This window comes from Cricetulus griseus, chromosome 9 (genome assembly GCF_003668045.3).
Source record: "Cricetulus griseus strain 17A/GY chromosome 9, alternate assembly CriGri-PICRH-1.0, whole genome shotgun sequence".
NCBI lineage: Eukaryota > Metazoa > Chordata > Mammalia > Rodentia > Cricetidae > Cricetulus > Cricetulus griseus.
This window is the reverse complement of record NC_048602.1, coordinates 9,917,868-9,930,605: the sequence shown is the minus strand read 5'-3', so window position 1 is coordinate 9,930,605 and position 12,738 is coordinate 9,917,868. Positions and strand designations below refer to the sequence as shown.

Genomic DNA, 12,738 nt, shown 5'->3' with positions numbered 1-12,738 from the left:
TCTCTGTCTCTATTTCTTTTTGGGGGGGTCTCCCCCTACTGCTCAATCTGTATGTCCTGTCTCTGTGGGCTCCATTTTTTTTTAGGGTTCTTTCCCTTGTTTGACTCTTGCTGGCCTCTCTGTGTGTGTGTCTCTCTCTCTCTCTCTCTCTCTTTCATCTCTCTGTCTCTATCTCTTTTTTGGGGGTCTCCCCCTACTGCTCACTCTGTATGTCCTGTCTCTGTGGGCTCCATTTTTTTAGGGTTCTTTCCCTTCTTTGACTCTTGTTGGACTCTCTCTCTTTCTTTCTCTCTCTCATCTCTCTGCCTCCCTCTTTGGGGTTCTTTCCCTTGTTTGACTCTTGCTGGCCTCTCTCTCTCTCTCTCTCTCTCTCTCTCTCTCTCTCTCTCTCTCTCTCTCTGTGTGTGTGTGTGTGTGTGTGTGTGTCTGTCTCTCTCTCATCTCTGTGTCTCTCTTTTTGGGGGGTCTCCCCCTACTGCTCACTCTGTATGTCCTGTCTGTGTGGGCTCCGTTTATTTTTTTATTTATTTTTTTCTGTGAACTGACTTTCTGTCTCCCGTCTCTCCCTCGCACAGACCTCTTTTTCTTGTCTCTCTGTCTCTGGGTGTCTCTGTGGTTCTTGGCGCCTCCCTCTCCCCACTCCGCCACCCCTGGGTCTGTGTGTGTCTCTGGGCCTCTCTCTGCCTCTTGCAACCCACTCCCTCTTCTTTCTACCCCTTGTCTTTGTTTCTGGGTGTCTCTCTGCCCCTCTGGCTTTAGGGCCTCCTCTTGCCTTTGAGCCTCCACTGTGTGTCTCCCCTTCTGTCTTCCGATGCGTCTATTTGTTTGTTTGTTTGTTTGTTTCATCTCGTTGTCCCTATCCCTGAGTATCTCTCTTTCTGTCTCTGTGTGTCTCTGGATGTCTCTGTGAGTCTCTGGGCCCGAGGGAGACCTCAGAGTACCTTTCTGTCCACTTCCTCTCCCAGTGTCTCTCTATCTCTGCTCGTCTCTGACATCTCTGTGTGTCTCTGTGCCTCGGGGCTTCCCCTTGGGGCCCATGTCCCCCTTTTTACTTCTCTCCCATCTCGGGTGTCTCTGTCTCTGCGTCTCTCTGCGTTATCTCTGAGTCTGTTATCTCTGTCTCTGTGTCTCTGTGGGTCTCTCGGGCCTCTCCCTGCCTCCGTGTCCCCTGCGCTCCCCGCCCTCTCCCTCTCCCTCTCTCTCCCCCCCTCGCTCTCTGGCTCGCTCTCTCTCTCTCTCTCTCTCTCTGAGCATCCTTGGGCCCGGGGTTGCCATGGGGACAAGGTGGGAGCCGGGGATGGCGCGCGCCTGGGCTCGCGCCGGCAGCTCAGGCGAGGAGCAGCGGCCAGAGCAGCGCCAGCAGCAGGCAGCGAGCGGGCGCGGGAGCGGGAGCGGGAGCGGGGGTAGCGTTGGCGGCGGCGGCTCCTCCTCGGCCATCCCCTCGGAGCCGTGCAGCTGACGCGCATGGCGAAGACAGCGGCGCCTACCGATGGGAGCAGCGGTAAGGCAAGGCGGCGCGGCGCAGCGGGCGGGCGGCGGGCGGCGGCGGGCGGCGGGCAGCCTCCTCCTCTCCCCAGCTCGCCTGCGCGCCCGCCCGCCCGCCCTCCCTCCCTTCCTCCCTCTCCCCTCGCAGCCCCTGCCCGCCGCCCGCGCCGCGCTCGCCCTTCCATTTAAAAATCTTTAAAACTTTGCATATTAATATCTGCGCTTTGCATAATCTGACCCGCGCTTTATTGATTGCAAGAAGCTTAATGCAGCCGGCTCGGCCTATTGCAGAGAGCTCTCCGGGCGGGAGCCGGGCGGGCGCCGCTCGCTGCTCCGCACCGCGCTCCGGCGGCTGCCCGTGCTGCTGCTGCGGGCCCCGGCCCTCTCGCTTCCCTCTCGGAGCCCGCACCCAGGCTTTGCCCCCCGGCTGGGTATTTTTATTCTTTGGGGGCGAGAGTGTGTGTGTGGAGGAGATCGGGCTTGCTGTTGGTGGCAGTGAGGGAACCAAAGGAGACACAGATGGGGGGGGTGGGATGGGGAAAAAAATGGGGACCCAGAGGTGAAGAGGGAAGGGGAAAAAAAAAAAAGAGGAGAGAAGGCAAAAAAGGATAGGGGAAGAAGAGGCGTGCAGGGGGAAGGGGGAGAGAGAAGGCAGCCGGCGGAGGACCGAGCTGAAAGGAAGGATGAGCGAAAGCGGAGACAGAAGAAAAAAGAGGGAGGCGAGGAGCGCAGACTAGAGAAAGAGCCCGAGACAGCCCCGGAGCTGGCCGAAGAGGCAGGCGGCGGGCGCTTCATCGTCGCCGTCCCCGGGACCAAAAAAAAAATAAAGAAAAGAGAAAAAAAAAAAGGTGGGGGGGGAGAAAAAATCACACCAATAAAAAGGTGCTGAAAACAAAACACATCGCTGCTGGGGCCACCGAACACAAAAAGGAGTGAGCTTGGAGGTGGCATCGGCTTGCCCGCTTGCCCGCTCGCTCGCTCCCGGAGCTGGCCGCGGAGCTTCGGAGAGGCTCCCAGGGCTGGGTGGGACCCCTGTGCTAACCCAGCATTGGAGGAAGGGGTGACGGTGGAGAAAATGAGGCGAGAGGGCTCAGGGCTGGTGGCGGTTCGCCTGCTTTTTTCTTTCCTCTCCCCCCCTCCTTCCTGGGGGTGTGGGGGCCGGTTTAGTGAGGTGGTGGTTGGTGATGCTGTCTGGAGCTCCGAAGCAAGCAGGGTGCATGGGGGGGAGAGGTAAGGGCGCTGGGAACGAGAAAAGGCCGGGGGGTTGGGAATGGGGGGGCCGTGAGAGAAAGGAACGGGGTGCCTTGGCCAGCAGGGAGGGTGGGAAATGGGAAGTGGAAACAGCCGGGATGGGACGCGGAGAGGCGGTGGCGCCTCTCAGGCGTGAAGAGAGGTGGTGGGAAGCAGAGCCAGGGGCCCCAGAGTGATGTTAGGGAGACTCAGGGCACCCCTCAGCTCTCTGGGCAAAGTCTGTAACTTGGGGAACCCTATCGGCCGCCTCTTGTTCCCTTCCCCTTTCTTCCTCCCCTGTCTTTTCACGCCTCCTTTTCTCTCCTTTATGTCTTCTGTCTCCCCTTTCTCCAGTTTTTTTTTTTTCCTCTTCCTCTTTGCACGGACAGCTTTCTCCCCACACCCCCAGGTTGTCTTCCTTTTCTTTCTCCATTCTCCCCACCAGCTTTTCTTTCTCTCTCTCTCTTTTTCCTTCCCCCCTTTATTTCAGTCGCCCTACCACTCATGTCCCCTGTCCCTCAGACCTCATTTAGTCATCACTTTCGCAGCATCTGCATTGAACAGGGTGCCAGGGAGAGGGCCTCCATGCAAAGGCAAAGATCCCGTAACTTCCCACCAGAGCCTGACCTCTGTGCCCAAATCCCACAGATCTATGTGCTGGTTTTTCTAGCTGGGGGCTCGGGTCTGCCCTGGGGCCACCACCTATTTCCTTTTGGCCTCTGGAAAAGTGTTACTGAAGGCTCATTGGGGCATGGGAAGGGGGAGGGGAAGACCCTAGGTGAGGGCTCACCACTGTGGTCCTAGCCCTACTGAGAAAGAAGGGTGTGGACAGAGAAGAAAACGACATGGAAGGCAAAGGGCTTGTGGGGGACATCTATCCTCAGAGCTTTGGAGTCTCAGGTAAAAAAAGATCCCAAGAGAAAGGCTCCAAGCCTGCTGACCACTCCCCACTTTCTTCTTCCATCCTTGGGCCTATGGAGCTAGACAGAACCAGTAAATCTTAGATCTAGAGAGAGATCCCATCAGCTACTTTAACTCTGCAGTTGTAGACTCTTGCCATCCGGACAGGTGAATTTGTTCCCCGACCCCCAGAGCATAAGGGAGGGTGAGGAGTCATTTGCTTGGTGGGGGCCTGGTGTGTACAGAATCAGACCATGGCGGCAGCGTGCATGCGGACAAGGCCTTCGTGGTAAGGAAGAGGTGTTCGGGACGGGCTAACTGTGTGTAGGGTTCTGGAGCCTTGGCAGTGAGAGAAGCTGAAAGTACAGGATCCTGATATATGCTTTTTAGTGGGGTTTGGGAGCCTAGCGTCCCCATTGTGGGTGTTCCACATACAAGAGGGAGTCTGGCATGTATTCGGACCGGTCTCTCTCGCCTTGATGTTTTTGTACCATCCGTTATGTGTGCAGGCAGGAGGCCCTCTCTGGCTCGTGTGTGGAAGTGTCCATGAGTGTGCAGGGCCATGTTTTAAGTGTAGTGTCAGCGGTGGACGTGAGACACTCTTGGGCTTGGAGTAAAGCTCTTGTGTGCCGTTGCTAGGTCTGAACGTGGCGTGTGCCTGTTAGAGTCACGGACGTGACAGTGCCCTTTCTCCCAGAGCTGTTATTGTTGCGATTGTTGCTGTTGGGGGTCCCCGTGTGTCCTGGATAAAAGCGTTGGGTGGGTTTGTGAAGCAAGGTCTAGGTGGAGTGTGGAAGGGTGTCTTGCTTGCTCACGGAGGTCGTGGGCACCTGGGTGGTTTTGACAGCATTGCTTACACAGCATCCTGTGAACTGGATTCAAGGAAACAAAACAAAACACATCTACCCTCCCACAGTTGCCCCCCAAAACCTTCTTTGGCCCCTCCATAGTAACAAAGTATTCTCATGTGTGGGGACTGTGAAGTGTGTGTGGGGGGGTGTGCCTGAAAGGAAGGGAATGGTTCAGGGCCTCAAACAGCACCTCCAGTTGTTGGGAATGAGATTCGGTCTACTTCCTGATTTGTAGGTAACGCTGGACAGAGGCCCTGCCATGCACGCACCCCATGTTGAAGTCATCTAGACCCCTGGTTTTCGGCATGCTGTCGGCCATCCCTCTTGCAGGTTGCCGTGCTGTCCTTGGGGAGCTTGGTAGCCTTCACTGTATGTCTGTCTTCTTCGGGAGAGTGGAGAGTTCAGTGTGCTGCATTGGGAGAGGATCCAGCCATACTGAGTGTGCTTGTGTGTGCATTTGTGTACACACCTGTACCTAGATTGTGTGTGCAGGAAAGGTTGCTAGTCTACATACCCTAGACCTTATCGTGTTGGCCAGATTTATTTTTTCAGGGGCCACTCCGGATCTGCCTCCCACATGGTTCACAGACACTCCCTCCTTGCATTCAGGGCCTACAGGGCGAAGCCTCTTCACCCATGAAAATAACAATTAGGCAGGAGGTTGTGCCCTTTGCACCCCATTGGGTAGGGCTTTTTGTAACCCTAGTGCACAATGATAACGGGGAGGGGGCATGACCCATTGAAGCGAGTGACAGATGTCCATGCCAAGAGCTGGCTGGGTGGCGATAGGTGCCAAGGATCGGGTTTCCTCTCCGGCATGTGCTGGTTAATTTCTAGGATTTATCAGGATAGAACTGGCTGAGAAACCCGGATACGGAGAATCGGAGAACCGTTAGAAGCAATGACGGATGTAGGGGATTCCTTAAGTGGCTCTGTTCTGTCTTCTAAATATGCCACTTACTGCTTTTTCTTTGGTCTTTTCTCCATATAATAATATCACTAATAATAATAACAGTGGGTCGTCGTCCGCCTCCCCCCCCCCTGCTCTCACAGAAGCCCCAGCAGGTAACCTCTTTTACAGATGAAGATTGGGACATTCGCTTTATTAGCTTAGTCCATAAGCCCCAGAACTGGGGCCAGAGTCAAGGGTTCTTGGCCCCTGGTGGTGAGCTTTGTCCCTAGAAGTCTCTGTCAGTCCTCCTCAGCTGTCCCACCAGCGTTCTTTTTTGCTGACTTGGGCCCTCCCCCACTTCCTCCCTGCCCCAGGACACCACAGACCTGTCTCCACGGACCTGTCAGGTGGATGGATGCTTTACATGACTCCATGAGGGCTTCGAAGGCCCGGGTCTGGCTTTCCATCAAGAGAGGAAGGCTGGACAATGAGTGGATTGAACCTGCTTGGTTAGATGGTGTATGGAGGAGCTCTTGGGTCCTCCTCTCCTGCCTCCTCCTGAGCCCAGGGCCACTAGTGGTGGCAGTGGGAAGCAAATAAGCCCCCCCCTCCACTTGCTTATCTGTCCTCACTAGACCCTCAAGGCAGGCAGCTCCCCAGCTCTGACACGTTCAGGAGCCTGGAGGCACCCCCACCCCGAAAATAAAAGGCTTTGCATTCAGTAGGTATTTGTTGAGTGGCTGAGTGTGTGAATGAAGTCTAGTGAGTTCCCCAAGGTAATTAGCATAGTAGCATGATTACTTCTGACCTGAAAATAATGGTTAGGCACCAGCTAATGACTATCTTGGACCTGGACTCAAACAGAACCCGTCCTGGCCCCACACTAGGTTCCGGTGTGGTGCCTGGCTTTGAAAGCACAAGAAAGAAAGGGGGCAAATGGGTTCCAACTAGGAGATGGGGCGGCGTGTTGAGGAGAGCTTGTGTATCTGTGGGGCAGCATCAGGATGGCCATGGGAGGTGGGGAGGAGGAATCTCACGGAGGCTTCTTCTTGGGACCTGAGTTTGGTCTTGTGTGGCAGAGCCTCTTCTGTGGAGGCTTAAAAGATGCTCTGAGAAGTTTAATCTGGCTGGTAGTATAGTGTCATGAGCAATCACACACACACACACACACACACACACACACACACACACACACACACAGAGAGAGAGAGAGAGAGAGAGAGAGAGAGAGAGAGAGATGCAGCTCACAACGTTTCCTGTACACTTAGTCACTGGCATGTGTGAACATGAGCAAGCTCCCGTGTGTACACCAAGAGGAACAGTCGTCCTGGTGTCAGTTCAGAATGTCCCTTCCAGAAATGAACAAGGGCGGGGGCGGGTGGCGGGGGGGATGAGGACTTTAGCCTTTACCCCAGGATCCTGTAACAAGCAGGGCCCACACTTGCGGAAAGCATCGTTGGAGTAGGCCAGGGACCCTCCCCCACCCTGGGTGTGGACTCATGTGGCATTCATGGACTTAATCCGCCGCAGTGAGGCCAGGGAGGTAGCATCTGTCACTTTTCACAAACACAGGCCACAGAGTCTGAGAGACACACTCCGCTTGTCCATAACCTCTCAAGAAGCCGGCTCTGTAGTGCACACTGCCCCTCCATGCCTAAGACTGAGAGGCCCTCATGGTCCCCGCATCAAGCGCAGACCGATGTACCTGACCACTCGTGCAACTAAAGCACGCGTGCATACACACACACATGCAGATGCATACAGGCACACACGAAATATAGCTTTTTCCGTCCTACTCCCCATATGCAAAACCATACACTCATGCACCCACCGTGACTTTTCACTTACAACTGCTGACATCCTAACCTCCTCTCTCTCTCTCTCTCTCTCTCTCTCTCTCTCTCACACACACACACACACACACACTCCTTTTGACTTAAAACACAGCAGTAGCCATCCCACTACCCATACACACACACCTCTGAGCTGATTCACACACACACACACACACACACACACACACACACACACACACACTCAAACACGCCAGAACCACTGTGGCTAGCGGTCATTGAAGGATGACAGCCTGAACAGTATGCTGAGGAGGGGGATCGCCCTGAGGCATGGGCCGAGGGTCACACAACAGGGTACATCGGACTCCCTCGAGGAAAGAGTCAGGCAGACCCCGAAAGGGCTCCGGTGGTCCGGATGGTTCTGCCAGGTAAGGGAGATTGAATAAATGCAGGCCAAAAGCAGACGCCAGCTAATGGCCGAGGCCGCTGATGGCCGAGATGGCTGGTCAGCGAGGAGGGAGGCTCTACAATTGATGTGACTCAGGGCTGGACAAATGATGGCGCATCTGGCTGAAGCTTGCCTGGGGGTGGTGGGCAGAGACCAGAGACCAGGCAGCCTCCTTCACCTCAGTGGGGAAAGGGCCAGAGCAGGCTCTGGTGCCGCAGGGTGGGTTCTCTGACCTGGCTCCACCATGCCTTCTGCATCCCGCCAGACATAGGTGTCTTGGGGTCTTTGTATGTGCCAGGGTGCCTGTTTGTGCTCACGGGTGTTCATTCACACACTTAACCTGCACTTGTCATGTGTGTCTACCTACACAGAACTTGGTGTCTTCGGCACTCTTGGTGGGCAGCCTTGCATGTATGCCTAGCCCACCTGCAAAGTGCTCAGGGACATTTTAGGTTGGAACCGGGGCACCTTTGTGTCGGTGTGGATTGAGTGTGCAGGGACATTCCTCACTGTACACCGTGTGTGCTTATATAAATGTTTATGTATGGGATAGACATTTACATATGTTGCATTGGTGTGAAGTTAAGGGTTGAGGGAAGGAATGCACCTGGCTCCGTACCCTCAACTCTCAATGCATTTGGTGGTCCATGAGGCCGTCTTTGTGCAACTGCTTGTCTCTGTCTGGATATCTGGAGGTGGGTGGTGCGTGGGCTTATATGCTTTCCTGCTATCTGTGTCCACAGCTATCTCTCTCTTGGTGTGGCCATGGGTGGGGTGGGGCAGACTAGGATGAAGGGGACATCTCCCTGAATCTCCTCATCCCTCTATAGGGAGGTCACACAAGCCACACTGGGCTCGGCTGGGATCCAGTAGCCCAGCACAGTGCGGACCACTCCCCTCCTCCCCCCCCCCCCCCGCTCCATGACCTTTGAGCACAGCAGCCCCAAATCCATATTTATCAGAGGGGCTGTGGGGACCAGCCCCTCCCCCACCACTCCCCTCAGGGCCCAGCCTGCCTGGCTGCGGAGAAATTAACCTTGTGACACAGGAGCTTGCTGACACCAGGGGCCCCCCTCCCCATCCTACACAGTGCATATGAGCATGGGTGTGTGTGTGAGCAAGATAGAGAGAAGGCACTTTATCCACACTGGGAAGACGGCAGCAGCTGGAGGAAGAAAGACACACACGGGTTACACATGCCAGTAACACACACACACAGACACAGACACACACACACACACAGACACAGACACAGACACACACACACACACACACACACACACACGCACGCACGCACGCACGCACGCACGCACGCACACACGCACTTGCTGTACTCTGCAAATTAGAAGGACCACGAAAGTCTTGAATGCATGCAGATGTAGGCATGGGTCCTGAGATAGATAGCCCTAGATCAGAGAATACACGACGGGCTTGGGGATGTCCTTCATTCAACAGAATGCTTGCCTAGCACACACGCACAAGGCCCTGTGTTTGGTCCCCAGTATCACGTAAAACAGGCTCAGTGGCTCACGCCTCTAATTTCAGCACTCCGGAGGTAGAGAGATACAAGGATCAGGAGTTCAAGGTCATCTTGGCTACCCAGAGAGTTCAAGGCCAGTCAGGACTTCATGAGACCCTGTCTAAAAAAAAAAAAAAAAAAGGAAAAGAAACTGGAAGCCGGGCGTTGGTGGCGCACGCCTTTAATCCCAGCACTAGGGAGGCAGAGGCAGGTGGATCTCTGTGAGTTCAAGGCCAGCCTGATCTCCAGAGCGAGTGCCAGGATAGGCTCCAAAGCTACAGAGAGAAACCCTGTCTCAAAAAAAAAAAAAAAAAAAAAAGGAAGAAAGAAAGAAAGAAAGAAAGAAAGCAAGAAAGAAAGAAAAAAAGAAACTGGAAACCATGCAGCAAACACATGTAGCCATGGGCCCTGGCTCAGGTACTGGGTATTGGTGCTCTGTGTCACAGAGTCTCTGAGAAAATGACTAAGTCCTAAGCACGTTGTGTAAGTCCTCAGGCAGCCAGTCCACACAGACATCTGCGTATATGTCTGCAGAGACCCTGAAATGAACACACAGGATTTGGAAGCAAGGGTTATGACAGCCAAGATGTCTGCGCAGGCAAGTAAGACAAGACAAATGCCAAAGTACCAGGATGCTCGTCGCACGGAGGGTTTTTCCCATATGTTTGTATAAAGACAAATGCTGAGACATGCCTGTAAGTGCACGCTGGTCAGCTCAGAAACCACGGTGAAGCCAAGAGTGGTGTCCAAACGGGACACACCGAGTCACAGGACACAAGTCACCCAGCCTGGCTTCGTCCTCAGCCCACCCCACTGCAATGAACATGGGTAGATGCTGAAGTCTGAAAACGCTTCTGGAGTTCATTTGCATCCCGAGTGCCTGCGTAAGCCAGGCCTCCTCCTAGATCCTGGGGGAAAGGAAAGGCAGTTACAGAGCACACCTGTGCCCACAGACCAGCCCTGATGGAACCACAGTGGATAGCCAGCTATAAACCGTGATGGCATGTGGGGGAGGAGAGGAGCTGTAGCCACAGGGGGACTTCACGGGAGAAGGTCAGGCGTAACGCCTCAGAGCAGTGGTTCTTAAACTTCCTAACGATGCCACCCTTTAATACGGTTCCCCATGTTGTGGTGACCCCCGACCATAAAATTATTTTCATTGCTACTTTATAGCTGTAATTTTGCTGTTATCAATCGTAATGTAAATATCTGTTTTCTGATGGTCTTAGACGACCCCTGTGAAAGGTTCCTTCATCCCACAAAGGGGTCGAGACCCACAGGTTGAGAAACGCTGGAAAGGCTGTTCAGGACACACACACACACACACACACACACACACACACACACACGTACCACGTACGTTATCTGAAAAGGTACCAAAGCCACACAGGAATAAATACCCCAGGATTCAGATATGACAGCTTCATTGTGCTGCATCTGCCCCTAGGAAGCCCCTCTGGGTATGTCTCTAGGTGGCTCACGGGGTCTACCAGCTGTGGTCCAGGTTTGGGGACAGCAAGGGGTCTGGTCCGGGAGGCCCCCTGGGGACAAGTAGGAGTGGCAGACAAGTGTGGAATGTCCCACCAACTTCAGGAAGGTAAAGATCACTGGGCAGGAGGATGAAGCAGGCTTCACATAGCCATAAAGGGATTCAGACTTACACTGGGCGTGTTGGACAGCTGCGGAAGGGTTTAGGGGGTCTAGACCATGTGATCCAGGGGCTGCCCAGCAGGCCTGGCTCAGGGCCCGGTGAGGGAGGGATAGGATGGGGGCACCCTGGAAGAAGATCCAGCCTGCAGGGAGCCCCAGTGGTGTTCATTCCTTCCCTTGCTCCAGGCCCCATCCTTGACCACCAGCAAGAGTCAACCTGGTGACAGTTGCCCTCAAACAGAGGCTTGCCAGGGGATGGAGGTAGAGTTCGGATTCCCTCTAGCAACCACCATCACTTCATAGCTTCTTAAAAGGCCACTCCGGTGGTCAGGCCTGAGATAAGTCAACCCCTCTCCTGCTTCAGAGGGGGCCCCTGGTCTGGTGAGGTGGTCCTTGCTAAAGCCCTGCTAGGAACTTGTGGGGTTTATCCAAGGTTTGGGGAGCTGCGGGGCTATGGGGATCAGACATCCCTTAGAGTATACAGGAAAGAGGCAAGGACCCTAGTTCTGAGGGCAAAGGAACCTCAGAGTGGGGTGGGGGTGGGGTGCGGCTGTCGTTTCCTCACACAGGGAAAAGCTCCTCACAGGCCAGGAGATGGTTGGATGGGTAAAGGGCCGGTTGTGTGAAGTGTGAGGGCCTGAGTCCAGGTCCCCAGGCCCCACATAAGAAGCTGGCTGTGGGGGTCCATGCCCCTCTCAGGGCTGGGGAGACAGAGGCCCGCAGATCCCTGGAGCTAACTAGTGGAGTTGAATTGGCCAGCTCTGGATTCAGTGAGAGACCTGTCTCCAAATATAAGGCCAAGGGGGCCAGCAAGATGTTTGCCGTGCAAGCCTGGTGACCTGCATTCGGGAACCCCAGCTTCGGGGGTTGTCTTCTGGCGACCACACACATGCATGTTTGAGCACTTGAGTATCCCCCCCACACACACACACCACACACGTCATGCCCTCACCCAAGACAGTCATAAGAAAAGGCAGTAAGGTGGAGAGGGACTGAGGAGACACCTGCTTCTGACTTCCAAATGCACGCATGCACACTGTTCCATGTATGCACACACAAGAACGCATAACCACCACACGCAACAGCAACAAAAAGAAAAACAAAAAGGAGGAAGAGAAAAAGGAAAAGCCAGGCATTGTGGGACATAACTGTAATATCAATACTAAAAATGTAGAGACCAGTAGATCAAGGGTTCAAGACCAGCCAGGGCTACAAAGCAAGTTCAAGGCTAACCTAGGCTACATAGGGCCCTTTTCCCACACAAAAGGGAGAAGGGTACCATCTTCCTTGGCTTGTAAGCCCTACATGAGCTGTCTGCCTATTTGAGTTTACTTCTTTCATGTTAGCTCCCAAAGATCAAGCTACTTTCTTTCTTTCTTTCTTTATTTAATTTATTTATTGGATTTCTCTGTGGCTTTGGAGCCTGTCCTGGAACTAGCTCTTGTAGACCAGGCTGGTCTCGAACTCACAGAGATCCATCTGCCTCTGCCTCCCAAGTGCTGGTATTAAAGGTGTGCACCACCACTGCCTGGCTTTTTAAATAATTTTAAAAATTTTTATGCATATTGGTGTTTTGCCTACATGTAGGTCTGTGTGAGGGTGTCAGGTCCCCTGGAGCCTGAGTTATAGACAGTTGTGAGCCTCCATGTGGTGCTGGAAGAGCAGCCAGCGTTCTTAACCTCTGAGCCTTCTCTCCATGCCTGCCACTTACTTTCTTGCCGGTCTTTAAACCCATCTTCTACCTCAAGGACTTTGCCAGGAAAGCTCTGGCTCCTCAGTTCCTTTGGGCAGCTGTTCAAATGACACCATCCCAATCTAAAATATCACTCAGAATCCACCCCTGCCTGCCTTGTTTCCTGCCCTGTTTCCTTTGGTGGTGCTCTTGTGAATTTTCTTCTGGGGTATCTTTCCCTCCGCTAGAAGCTCCGAGGGCAGGGACTTTGTCTTGTTCATGGCCACACCTCTGCACC

At 54.0% G+C, this 12,738-nt stretch overlaps 1 protein-coding gene across 1 annotated transcript in view; it reads left to right on the top strand.

The window, feature by feature from the left end:
- The first annotated feature begins 710 nt into the window (after window positions 1-710).
- The window catches only part of Pou2f2 (POU class 2 homeobox 2), a 90,121-nt gene continuing 78,093 nt past the window's right edge, over window positions 711-12,738 (top strand). The window contains exon 1 of the mRNA XM_035449344.1: window positions 711-1,501. The gene's annotated coding sequence lies outside the window, so the exon portion shown is untranslated. The remainder of the gene's footprint in view (window positions 1,502-12,738) is intronic.